Source organism: Talpa europaea (genome assembly GCF_964194135.1).
Source record: "Talpa europaea genome assembly, chromosome: 7".
NCBI lineage: Eukaryota > Metazoa > Chordata > Mammalia > Eulipotyphla > Talpidae > Talpa > Talpa europaea.
Genome location: NC_140074.1, coordinates 106068458 through 106083091, shown reverse-complemented (window position 1 = coordinate 106083091; position 14634 = coordinate 106068458).

Genomic DNA, 14634 nt, shown 5'->3' with positions numbered 1-14634 from the left:
CATCCTTCCTCTGAGAAAATGATGAGATTCTTCGAACATGTTTACTGATAAACCTAGAACTGGTTGAGATCCCCAAACTACATTCTTCTAAGTTATAAAAAGGGGAGCAGTGACTGCATCTTTGATTAGGAAAAGGAACAGAAGCTTAGGACATTGTGATTTTTTCTTCAATTAGGGAAAAGCAAAGGATATGGCAAGAACAGAAGGTCCTCCTATATCCTACAGGGCCCTCACTGCTCTCTACCTCCATCTTTTAAGTAATGGTAATAGACCTCCCAAGTCTCTAGGGCCTTGATTGACCTCTAATTCCCATACTAATGTGACAAAGGGCCTACTCTGAGCATACTGGGAAAAGTTTACCTGACCCTTTTGGGAGAATGACCCCACAGTGCAAAGGTCATACATCTTGTTCTGGCCATAAATCTCAGTTCCGGCACTAATTAGGTGTTTGTATCAGTTAGTTATTGCTGCATAACAAACAACCATGAAGACTCAGTGGAATACAACGGTAAGTATTTATTTAGCTGGCTGAGGGTTGGGTCATTTAAACTGAGCTTGGCAGAAGCAACTCTGTTCTGCTGTCTGTGGATAAAGACTAGCAGTCCAACAAAGCTAGGTTTATGCAACTTGTTGTAAGAAAGGATATATACAGCATAAAATATGTTGAGAAGGAATAGAAAGGGCGGGAGGTTATAAGGCTTGGGTTTTTTCTGATGAGTCTGAAGAGGGACTAGAAGCTAGGATTAGCTTAGCAATTGGAGTCCCATCTATCTTTGTTCAGGAATGAATCAAGTTTAGGAAAGTCATTGGTAAGTAAGAATAATTACTGAAAATAAAGGAATTATTGCAATATGTTTTAAGCTGCAATGTGACCCAGGACAATGCATTCTGTGGGTTTGCAGCTTCCCTTATCTGTATCTGTTATCTCTGTCTGATTATTAACAGGGTTGTTTTTTACTTTCTCACTTCTGAGCTGATATTGATACTCTTGTGTGTATTCTCTTCTTCCTGTGTCCACTGGGCTAGTCCAGGCATGTCCTTTTCATGTCAGTTACAGAGGGATAAGAGACACAATCCTAACCCTGCAATACTTTTCAAGGCTCTTCTTGGCCTCACCTGTTAAGATCTCACTGGGCTTGCTGCAGCAACATATGTACTGGGAAGATCTCATTGGCCAAACCAAGTTTCATGACTGAGCTTGAGTCAAAGTTGGAAAAATCCACCACAAAAATCACATGGCAAAGAATATGTTAGCCATTTGCTGGAAAGGAATGAAGAGTTAGAACAATAATCCATTTTACCACAAAGTGTGATGCTGGGCAAGTCTATCACTTCATCCCACTCTTTCTATAAAATAGTCCCTAGATTGCAGACAATTCAATAAATGAATATACACACAGAATACATTTGATATAGTAATCCCAAAATAAGCTCCCCAGGTTTCCATGCCTCTTTTCCTGCCTTAAACATCCTAGTTACATGAATCCCAGAAAGGTACATAGTTTAAATGAGAAAATCAAGATTCAAAGAGACTGAGTGACTCACCCAGGTCACATACCTAGTAAGAAGGGGGGTAGGGGCCTTCCTGGTGGCTCAAGGGTTAAGAAGCTATCCGCAACCACTACAGCACAAATTCGATCCCCAGCCAGCTAGGGAGCTACCCACATGGCGCAGCAGACCTCTCCTGTCTCACCCAAGGCTCCCCTCAGCAATGTATTTCAGTCCATCTGCCTGTTCTGTTCCCCACTCTGTCTCTGGTGAATCCTCTCACCCCCTAATTCTCTGGCCTATATCCCAGTTCTTATATGTATAAATAAATAAATCTTAAAAAAAAAGAAGGGGGTAACACCCAACTCCCTCCAAAATTCAAGCCTTTACTCTCCACTCCACAGTTTTACAATGAAGTCCTAGAGTGGAGCCACTGGAATCTGAGTTGAAAAGAGCGAAGATCATCTGGGAACATATTATCAAGACTTTTGAATGGCATACAGAGGGATCTGAGTTTTGTTTTGTTTTCTTTATTATGAAATTAGGGGCTATTGAAGGGATTCAGAAAAAGCTGGGTTCAAATCACATTCCAGTAATCCACTGATGTATAACAAATCACCCCAAAATTTGGTAGCTTAAACAAACAACCACTTATTGTCTCTCATAGTTGTTATGGGCTAGGAATCAAGAGATTCTGGCCTGCCTCTCTCTCTTTCTCTCTCTCCCCTTTTGTCCCTCTTTCCATGGTCTCTCCAGCATGGCAGTCTCAGGATAGCTGCATTTCAAAGACTCCCAGATTGAGTATCTCAAAATCAATTAGAAGCTGCCTAACCTTCTCAGATGACAATCATCCACAAAGTGTGATGCTGGGCAAGTCTATCACTTCATCCCACTCTAATCATCACACTCTAATCATGACAATCCCTTGCATCTACCTGCTGAAAACAGGTCTGCCAGGTTCAAGGACAGAGGACATACTCTCCATCTCCTAATGAGACACATCAAGACTTTATAACCTATTTTTTAACTACCACATCAGTAGAATGGGAAGAATAATAATAGTATCTATCTCAGAAGGGTTGATACGAGGTTTAATAAGATAAAGTATACCTGGAACACAGTATATTGTCATACCCCCGGTGTTGTATGACCTCGGGCAATCTGATTAACTTCATGGTACCTCAGCGTCCTTACCTATTAAAAAGAACTAGTAATTGTGCCCCCATCACATGACCTTTGTGGGGATTAAATGAGACAACCCATTTAAAGCACTTAGCATAGTCTCTGGTACATAGTAAATTAAAGTTCAATAAATTTCAGTGATTGCTTTTACTAATCATTATTTATTAGACCTTTTGTTATTATCACCAATAGTCTTCACTAATCTCACCAAAAAGGAGTAGGAAAAGGAAAAATAAGAGGAAGAAGGAGAGGAGAAGAAGGCAGAGGAGGAGGAGAAATAATGTTGACAATGACAGACCAGCAGAGAGTTGATGGTTCTGTTGATTAGGCAGGTGAGTCTTAGAACTAATCCTGCCCCTGACATCCCACCTGTCTCTGCCTGCTGCGTGAGACAGGTATTGGCAGCAGGCTTTGCCTCGTGGTCAAAGATGGAGTGCTGTGGGGTGGCCAAAGGATACTGTTTAGGGGTTGATATGGGTGAATTGATAAAGCTTGGGCAAACAGCAAGCCCCAGGAGCCAAACTTAGCACAGCCCACAGAATTTCTGGGCAGGAGATACCCAAAACCAGACAGACCAGCAAGACCAGTCACATCTGCCCACGGGGCTCAAAGTCTGAGGTCCAAGTTCCTACAAGGCAGTGTCAAGAGCAAAGACAGACCTTGGTCTCTAAGGAAGTGAAGGAAGCTAAGATCTTTAAGGATCTTGTAACTGGAATGAGACCAGAAATCCAGTCCTAAAACAAAAACAAAAACAAAAAAAAAAGGGGTTTATGCCTTGTGGATGGATAGGAGAGACTCAGGCTTGGAATCAGAGTAAAGACAAGACCAGCTTCCCCAGATACTGGAGAATAAATAACAGGAACTCAAAACCACAGTCATAGTAGGGGTCACGTTCTTTTAACTGGAATCTGTGATAGGAAAAAGGAGAACAGAAAGAAGAGGAGTACTTGCTATTTATTAAGCACCTTTGATATGCCAAATGTGGTATTTGGTACTGGGGTGTGAGCTAAACTGTGTGACCTGGAGCCCAGGGACCAGTGCTGGGCATGACACTTAGGGTCCATCTTTAAAAAGTCCCTGGGCCCCTAAGTATCCTCAGTCAGCCTTAATTTGCTCACCAAGGAGCCCTGAGACTGCAGGTAGAAATCAGTAAATCCCGCTGTGGGACACCAGGGTGAGAAATGGGGCTGGGACGGGGTAACTCTCGTTGCCCCCGCCATTTGGCTGTGACTTTGAATCTTCACAGGGTTATGGCTATAATGAAAACATAACAAACTCTTTTCTGGTGTCATCTTTAAATGACATTTGCAGATCATTCAGGTGTTAAGAAATATAATAACCTTCGGTATTGAGATGGGTATAATTTAAACTCCATACATCAATAGTACATTACCATTATCTGACAAGAGAGCTTCAGCTTGGAAAGAATTGGCATTGAAACTCAGCCAATTCCCCTATCTAGAGCCGTTGCAGTTTTGACACATAATAATAAATTAAAATGCTGCCAGCTCCTTCTCCCCAGTGAATTTCATTAAATCACAGGAAGTTTGCCACAATGATCCAGTTTCTGATCTCAGGCTGATCTCATCCAAAGGTGATATAACAAGGATGAAAATACCAATTATCCTAACAGCTGGCACTACAGTTGTTCTTTAAAAACAAATAGCTTTCTCATAATTATATGAACAGTTAACCTACAAGAATCTACAATGCAAAAAGGAAAGAAACTAGACCTCTATATAACACCATACACAAAGATTAACTCGAAATGGATTAAAGACTTGCATGTAAGACCTGAAACTAAAAATATATAGAAAAACAACAGGCAAAACACTCTGAGACATGGGCTTCAAAGATATCTTTGAGGACTTGACTTGAATGTCAAGGGATAAAAACAAATGGTATTGTATCAAACTGAAAAGCATCTGCACAGTGAAAGAAACTATCATTAAAATAAAGACACTCTGGGGGAGGCGGAGCAACATGGTGGCGAGGAGAGGCTGCGAGTAAGATCTCCCATTAAAATAAAGTTAACAGGGAGGATAAGTGGCAGGTCCCAGTGAGAACTGGGACACGGAAGATAAACGGATGACTCCAGCAAACTACCTGAAGAAGAAAGTTGCCAAAAAAGAGGACTAGAAGGGAGGAAAGCGCAGAACCCTGCTCCCCTCCCCCACCCACAGAGTCGGCACTCTCCGACCCGCAGAGAGGAGGAAAACAACAAATTAAAACGACCAACAAGAACAAACTACGCCGCAAGCGGGACTGTGAGTGGAAAGGAACTATTGCAGCCACCACACCCCGTGAACGGGAGCTGTGGAGAACCCTGCAGGATTTGCCGCGGCGGTGAGCGAACGGCTCCCGGTGCCATTAGAGAACAGCAGAGACCACCAGAGGAGTCCCGCACACAGCCCTGGGCCGGCCGGTAAGCTTGCGCGGAAAAGGGGGCGCTTGAAAAGCAAACGCGGATCTCGCGGCTGCCCAGGTCCCCGCGCCTGCGACCTAGGCTTGCGGGTAGATGCGCGGGGACCCTCACTGAGGTGAAAACCCCTCACTGAGTAATCAGGAACCAGGCACCCAGGCTTGGGAGCTAGGTGCAAAAGACTCCATTTTTGTGGGCACTGAACTGGGCTACAGCCCACGTCCTGGACCTGAGGGCTTTGGAACTGAGACCCGGGGCATGAAATTTGGGGCGTGGGTTCTCCATGACGGTGGGGCACAAGGCAGACACAGCACCCCAAAGCTGTTGATGTTTACCCTACCATTCCCGCTCTGTTCCCTGTCCCACTGGGTGGAAAAATCAGCTCCCCAAGGGCTCTAGGAGAGATCTCTGGCGCCACCTAGCGACTTGAAACAAGCAGAAGGCTCCTGGAGGTGCCAGTGGCCAGCTGGGAAGTTAGCCCACGCCAGGCCCCTTCCGACCAGTAGTCTGAGCCCACAGGGGGAGCGGGCACCCACACCGGGCGCGCAGAAGAGTGTGCCTGAGACCGGACGCGCAGGGAGTGCGCCCCGCATCGCCATTTTAGAACAGGGACATTTCTTCAGTAAAGACTGCCTGCAGAAGGCTCCCTCAGGAGCCAGAGGTGAGCAGGGAAGCTCGCCCATGCCAGGCCCCTTCTGGCCTGCAGTCCAAACCCAGAGGGAGAGCGGGAACCCACCACTGGGGCAGACCAAGCGCACAGGGGAGTGTGTCCCCACATCGGCATTTTAGAACAGGGACCTTTCTTCAGTAAAGTCTGCTTGAAACAGACAAATGGCCCCTGGAGGAGCAAGAGGGGAGCGGAGAAGCTCACCCAAGATGCCGGCCAGTCCCAGCAACACAGTATCCAAATGCATACGACAAATTAGAAAACAGACAGTAGGGAGCAGAAGAACCACATGCAACCTAACAACTCCTCAGGAAAAAAGCACACCACAAAAAGAAAACCACCCCCCAGACTGCAACGACAGTAACTTGGAAGAACTTCTGAGCCTTCCAGAAAGAGAATTTAAAATTGCCGTGATTAAAAAAATGACAGAACTCATAAAGGAAAACAATGATCAGAAGAAGGAAATTGAGTCCCTAAAGAGGGAAGCAAAAGAAACGCAGGAGATCAAAGAATTAATGGAGGAACTAAAGAACTCTGGGAAAAGCAATGAAAGCAGAATAGATGAAATGGAAGAATGAATAAGTACTCTTGAAGACACAGAAATAAAAAGAACCAAAACAGAAAAGGAAAGAGAAGTACGAAGGAAAAAGAACGAAGAAAGACTTCGGGAACTATCTCACTCCATGAGGAAAGGAAATATAAGAGTCATAGGAATAGGGCCTCCCAGGTGGCGCAGCGGTTGAGCGTTGGGTTGCGAAGATGCCCGCGGCCTCTGTGGCGCCGGTTCGATCCCCGGCCACTGGAGGAGGGTCCCACATGGCGCACAGACCTCTCCTGCGGCCCGCTGCTCCCCTCAGCAGTGTACTTTGGTCCTTCTGCCTGCTCTGCTCCCCGCTCTGGCTCTGGTGAATTCTCTCACCCTCCCACACTTATGACTGTACCTAGTGCATGTATAAACAAAACAAACAAACAAATAAATAAATAAAACATGCCTCTTTAAAAAAAAGAGTTATAGGAATACCAGAAGGAAAGGAGAGAGATGTAGGAACAGAGAAAATATTCAAAGAGATAATTGAAGAGAACTTCCCAAATGTGAAGAAGGAGCTGAAAATTGATATACAAGAAGCAAGAAGAACACCAAACTTCTACGATGAAAGGAAAAATACAGCAAGACACATAATAGTAAAGCTCCCAAGAATCCGGGACAAGGAAAAAATAATGAAGCTGACAAGAGAGAAGAAACAGATAACATTCAAAGGAAAACCAATCAGACTGACATCAGACTTCTCCAAAGAAACACTACGGGCAAGGAGAGAGTGGAGGGACATAGTCAACAGACTCCAAGAAAACAGATGCCAACCAAGAATACTCTATCCCGCAAAGCTCTACTTCCTCTATGAAGAAAGAATAAGGACCTTCCCAGACAAACAGAAACTCCGGAATTTCATTACGACTAAACCCCCACTCCAAAAAATACTACAAGGAATCCTAAAGCCAGAACCTCAGAGGGATGAATAACAACGAAAGAAGGCCAAAAAAAAAAAAAAAGTTATTAAAAGAATAAATAAATAAAATCAAAGGAAAGACAAACACAATGGCAAATACAGATGCTAACATATCAATATTAACTCTAAATGTAAATGGATTAAACTCTTCAATAAAAAGACACAGAGTTGCAGCCTGGATTAAGAAACAAAACCCAACCTTTTGCTGTCTCCAGGAAACACATTTAGCTACAAAAGATAAAAATAGACTCAAAGTTAAAGGTTGGAAAACAATCCTACAAGCAAATGGACCAAAAAAGAAAGCAGGAACAGCTATACTTATATCAGATAAAACAGATTTCAAACTCAAAAAAATAAAAAGAGACCCCAGTGGTCACTACATTATGATCAAGGGGACAATACTTCAAGAAGAAATAATACTCATTAACATATATTCACCAAACGAAGGAGCACCAAAATATATCAGACAACTGTTGTCCTCTCTGAAAACAGACATCAGAGAAAACACATACGTAGTGGGAGACTTCAACACACCACTATCAACAACGGATAGATCAACAAGACAAAAAATAAGCAAAGAAACTAAGGCTCTAAATAAGGACCTAGAGCATTTGGGCTTAACAAACATCTATAGAACACTAAACCCCAAAAAAACGGAGTACACATTTTTCTCAAGCGCACACGGATCATTCTCCAGGATCGATCACATACTGGGGCACAAGACAAACATCAACAGATACGCCAAGATTGAAATCATACCAACCATCTTTTCTGACCATGAAGGCATCAAACTAGAAATAAACCATAAAAAGAAGGCAAGGAACTTTCCTACCTCATGGAGATTAAAAACCACACTACTGGAAGACCACTGGACTAATGAGAAGATCAAAGAAGAAATTAAAAAATTCTTTGAATTGAATGACAAGGAGGACACCAATATCTTAAATGTATGGGATGCAGCAAAAGCAGTAATAAGAGGAAAATATGTAGCAATAGAAGCTCACATCAAGAAACAAGAAAGAACTCAAAGAAACAACTTAATCTCGAAGCTCAAAGATCTAGAAAAAGAACAACAAAAAAAAACCCCAAAACCAGTAGAAGAAAAGAAATAATAAAAACCAAAGCAGAAATAAATGAAATTGAAACTAAAAAAACAATCCAAAAGATCAATGAAACCAAGAGCTGGTTCTTTGGAAAAATCAATAAAATAGACAAACCCCTAGCCAGGCTCACAAAGGAAAAAAGGGAGAAAGCACAAATAAACAGGATCATAAATGAAAGAGGAGAAATCACAACGGACACAGCAGAAATCAAAAGAATAATCAGTAACTACTATGAACAGTTATATGGAAACAAGTTCAACAATCTAGAGGAGATGGACAAATTCCTACAACTCTACAATCACCCAAAGCTAGATAAAGAAGAAATAGAACACCTAAACAGACCAATTACAAGCAGCAAAATTGAAATGGTAATCAAAAACCTCCCCAAAAACAAAAGCCCAGGACCTGATGGATTTACAAATGAATTCTACCAAACATTCAGAGACGAATTAGTGCCTATCCTTCACAAAGTCTTCCAAAAAATTGAGAAGGAAGGGGCAATACCAAACACGTTCTATTAAGCCAACATTACACTAATACCAAAACCAAACAAGGACAACACAAAAAAGGAAAACTACAGGCCAATCTCCCTAATGAACACTGATGCAAAAATCCTCAATAAAATTTTAGCTATCAGAATCCAACAATGTATCCATAAGATAATTCACCACGACCAAGTAGGATTCATTCCAGGGACACAAGGATGGTTCAACATCTGAAAATCAATCAACGTTATCCAACACATCAACAAAAAGAAATATAAAAACCATATGATATATCAATAGATGCTGAGAAAGCTTTCGACAAAGTGCAACACCCATTCATGATAAAAGCCCTTGAAATTCTTGGGATACAAGGAACGTACCTCAACATCATAAAGGTCATATATGACAAGCCAGTATCATTCTCAATGGCGAAAAGCTGAAAGCAATTCCATTAAGATCTGGAACAAGACATGGATGTCCAGTCTCACCACTGCTTTTCAGTATAATACTAGAAGTCCTAGCCAGAGCAATAAGACAAGAGAAAGACATCCAAGGAATCCAAATAGGAAAGGAAGAAGTCAAACTATCACTATTTGCAGATGATATGATAATATACATAGAGAACCCCAAAAGCTCCACAGAAAAACTAATTCAACTCATCAATCAGTTCAGCAAAGTGGCAAGATACAAAATCAACACGTAAAAGTCAGTAGCCTTCCTATACACAAACAATAAATCTGAAGAAGAAGAAATCAAAAAAACCATCCCTTTTATTATCGAAACAAAAAAAATCAAATATTTGGGAATAAATCTAACAAAAGAGGTAAAGGACCTATACAAAGAAAACTATAAAACACTGTTAAAAGAAATAGAAGAAGACACAAAGAAATGGAAAGATATCCCCTGCTCATGGATTGGAAGAATAAACATTATTAAAATGGCCATCTTACCAAAAGCAATATACAGATACAATGCTATTCCAATCAAAATTTCAATATCATTCTTCAAAGAAATAGAAAAATTATTGATGAAATTCATATGGAATCACAAAAAACCCTGAATAGCCAAAGCTCTCCTGAAAAAAAAAAGACGGGAATGGAGGCATCACACTCCCAGACTTCAAACTCTACTACAAAGCCATAATCATCAAAACTGCATGGTATTGGAACAAGAACAGACACACAGACCAATGGAATCGAATAGAAAATCCAGAAATAAACCCACAGATTTATGGTCAACTAATCTTTGACAAAGGAGCAAAGACTATGCATTGGAGCAAAGAAAGTTTGTTCAATAAATGGTGCTGGGAAAACTGGGTCGCTACATGCAAAAGAATGAAGCTTGACCACTACCTCATACCATACACAAAAATCAATTCAAAATGGATTAAAGAACTAGACATAAGACCTGAAACCATAAAATACATAGAAGGAAATATAGGCGAAACACTACGTGATATTCACATCAAAGACATCTTTACAGACACATCACCCAAAGCAGTGATAGGGAAGGCAAAGATCAACAGCTGGGACTACATCAAATTAAAGAGCTTCTGCACAGCAAAAGAGACAATAACAAAAACAAAGAGAAACCCCACCAACTGGGAGAACATTTTTGCACCCAACACTAATGATAAAGGACTGATCACAAAAATCTGCAAAGAGCTGATGAGACTCGACAACAACAAAGAAAATAATCCAGTCAAAAAATGGGCAGAAGAGCTAAAAAGAAATTTCTCTGAAGAGGAAATGCAAATGGCCAACAGGCATATGAAAAAATGTTCAACATCACTTGTAATCAGGGAAATGCAAATCAAAACTACCATGAGATACCATCTTACACCAGTGAGAAAGGTACATATTAAAAAAACTAGCAACAACAAATGTTGGCGAGGGCGTGGAGAAAAAGGAACTCTCCTGCACTGCTGGTGGGAGTGCAAACTGGTCCAACCATTATGGAGAGCTGTGTGGAGATTTCTGGACCTACTAAACATAGAGCTTCCATATGATCCAGCAATTCCACTCCTAGGTATTTACCCAAAGGACACAGAAACATCAATTCCAAAGAACACCTGCACCCCTATGTTTATAGCAGCACTGTTTACAATAGCTAAGCTTTGGAAACAGCCCAAATGCCCAAAAATAGATGACTGGATCAAGAAGATGTGGTACATATACACCATGGAATATTACTCAGCATTCAAAAAAGATAAACACATGCAATTTGCAGCAACATGGATGGCACTGGAAGGGATCATGCTTAGCAAAATAAGCCAGAAAGAAAAAGAAAAATACCGTCTCACTCATAGCAGGAATCTAGAAAACTTAAATAAGGGACCAGGAAAATGAATAACTATAAGAAAGTGAAAATCAAAATCAACAAAAAACTATGAGCCAGAGACACTTTTTGGGGGGTGGGGGTGGGAGGGGAGGGATTGGGGTCAAATGGGGGGGTTGCAATTGTATGGGGAATATAAAAATAAAATCTATTATTTTAAAAAAAAATAAAGACACTCTGCCAAATGGGAAAAGATATAAATGTACATTATATATCCAACAAAAGGTAAATATGCAAGGTCCACAAAGAACTCATACAACTTAACAAAAAGAAAAAAAAATGGACAGAAGAGCTAAGTACACTTCTCCACAGAAGACACACAAATGGCCAACAGGCACAACCAAAGATGCTCAGCATCACTTATCATCAGGAAAATACAAGTCAAAATAACAATGAGATACCTCCTCACACCTGTGAAAACAGTCCACATCAAAAAAAAAAAAAAAAAGCAAAACCAGAAGCAACAAGTGTTGATAGATATGTGGAGACAAAGAAACTCTCATACACTGTAGGTGAGACCGTTGAGGTCCTGATTCTATGGAAAACAGTATGGCGGATTCTCAAAATATTAATAATAGATCCACTATATGATCCAGCAATTTCATCCCTAGGTATCTGCCTGAAGAAGGTCAAAACACCAGTTTTAAGGGATATGTGTACTTTACTCAGTACAGCATAATTTACAGAGCCAAGTTATGGAAATAACCTAAGAACGCAAGGGCAGATGAGTAGACTAAAATGTGGTATATATACACAATGGAATACTACTCACCTACTTAAAAAAAAAAAGATAAAATCTTGCTATTTTGACAATATGGATGGAACTGGAAAGGATTATGCTAAGCAAAGTCAGGAGGAGAAAGACAAATACCAGATGAGTTCACTCCTATAATGGAATACAAAGAAACAAAACAAAGGAACAGACAAAATGAAATCAAAGCAAACCCTAGAAATCTGAGTGTAGAATTGAGGCTACCAGAGTGGGTAAGGAGGGAGGGGACCCATTGGACTAGAGAGGAGGATGACAGGTGTTTTGGTGGTTAGTGTGATGTGGTATCATACATCTGAAAAGGTGTGATCCTACAAAGCTTTGTAAACCAATGTCAGTGCAACAGAAAATAGTGCTAAAAAAAAGAAATAACTTTTGTATAGGAAAGTACTTTAAAAGGCCAGAGGATGTCTAAGACCAGGAATGTCTAATATTTCATTCTAAATTGTCTGCTTTGCTGCAATATAAATCACCCAAATGTCCCCAAAATATTGAGGGAAGTCTGATGTGGACGTCAGGGTAGAAGAGAGAGTGGTCCCTACCCTTACATTCACCCCTCACAGTGTCTTCTAGTTTTGCATCTACCCACCACCTGCTCCTAATGGGACTTTCTGTCTCCAGGAGAGATTGGTCCAAGAGGCAGACATGCAACCTGCCTAAGACCAAACCAAGACCTCCCTGGAACTGGTCATGAACATGTGGAGAAAGAAGCTCACTTTTGGCTGAGCTAGAATAATGAAAGGCTTAAATAACCTTTGTCCCTTTCCCTTACCTCTGCATAAAGGAAGCCCGTCTTCTGGAGAAGAAAATTGGATGACAGGAAGAATGGAGGTAAAAAGTGGAGTGCAAGAAACCCCTTACGATATTAAGCCTCTGGATCAAGCCAGACCTGAATCCTGAAACTTTTTGTGCTTTCTAGTTACGAGTCACTAGGTTTCCTCTTGGATTAGGTTCATTTGAGTTAGATGGCTACCACTTTCAACCAAAAATTAATAAGCCCTTCCAATGATGCCCATGTAGAGGTAGCGGAATTCTTGTGAGAACGAGGACCCAAGAATCACAGACCTCACCAGCAGCAAAGTGAAAAAATAGAGGCACAGTTGTACTCGCACGAGAGCAGATACGAAACAAACCACTTTCCCCAAACATACTACAGAAAGGAACAAGGTTGGCTAGTGATTGACAAGGCTGTCACGAAGAAGATAGTGAGCTGAGTCTTGGTGTAACCATATGATCTGGGCTACAGTAGGGTTGCCTGGGAGAATGGAGGACGGTATCAAGGAACTTGAGGTCATGATGAAGAGCTCCCCCACCCATCCCTCAGCCAGGTCATATCAACTTGTCAAAGGCTGTAGTCCATCTATTGCATTTCAGTTTGAAGGCCAGCTATCCTACTTAAATGCAAGCATGTTTAGGAAAGAAATACATTTGTTGGTCTTGTTCATTCACAACATCCTGAGACATGGATGTTGGAAAAGACATGGATGGTAGGGGATTTCCTGGAGAGGCTGGGTTTAAATTAGGTACTTAAATGAAGGTGCCTGGAAACAATGTTTCAGAGAGGAGACTTGTCCATACCCACCACATCTAGTTTTCAACCCAGGCTCTACAGACAAACTCATTTCTCTCTAGTGTAGCCGGGATAACAGTGGGGGATATCAGTGGGGTGCACCCCATTGTTCACTAGGGTCCAAATCAGCTGTCAGCTGCCCTCAGACCCTCAGAAGCTCTCTGGGGCCTCCAGAAAATCATTCTGCCCATCAAATACCCTTTGGCTAGGGCCTCTGGGAGACAGAGACTTCCCAGGTGAAGCCCACTTCCCCAGTCCAGGGCTGCAGCCTGCTTCCACAACTCAGAGGAGTACGGGGTGATTTACTTTGTGCCCCTACAATGTTAGTGTCATCTCAGTCTTCCCAATAAGGTTTAAGGAAACTGTATTATCTAATATAATGTCCCATTTAACAGAAGGAGGAGAGGGGTGGGGCGGACAAGTTCTACAAAACAATAAAGAGAAAATCTAGCCAACCTGACACCCAGTCAGTCTGCATGGATCCAGCACCAGCTCAGCCACTGTGTTTCACTGCTTTTCTCTCTCTTTCATTTTCTCTCCCTCTCACCTCTCCCTCCGATGCCTTACCACTTATCACCTTACCCCCTACCCTCTCTCCTCCTTCTCTCTCAAAGCAGTTTCACATCCTACTTCTGAATATTTACTGCCTGGTCCCTGCGGGGAATTTAAAGCTCATTAAGAGGGTTGAAGCAACCAAGGGATGGCTGAGAGACACGAAAGGGAACAGAGGTAGCACTGAAAGAGCAGTTCTACCTGTGGTCTGTGTCTGCAGCACCGAGGCTAGAAAGCATCCTGAGTGTCTACAATCTAAGAGGGTGGTTTTGTGGCTGGAGGATTATGTGTATATTGGACAGTAGTTCTTCAGCATTAATTTTTTCAGAGCCAAAAATTTGTTACAACTTAGATATACAAAAAAAAAGTTTGCTCTTTTTATTTTCCATAACTGATCTCACACTGGAACACTCATTCCCACCAATGGTAGAAGAAACACTTAAACAATAAAACAATCATACCTTAGGTAACATGCATGGCCACTGAGAAGTCCAGACTCTTTGTCAGACTTCTTACCTCCCAAGGTGGTTTCCAGATGTGGAGGCACTTAAGCC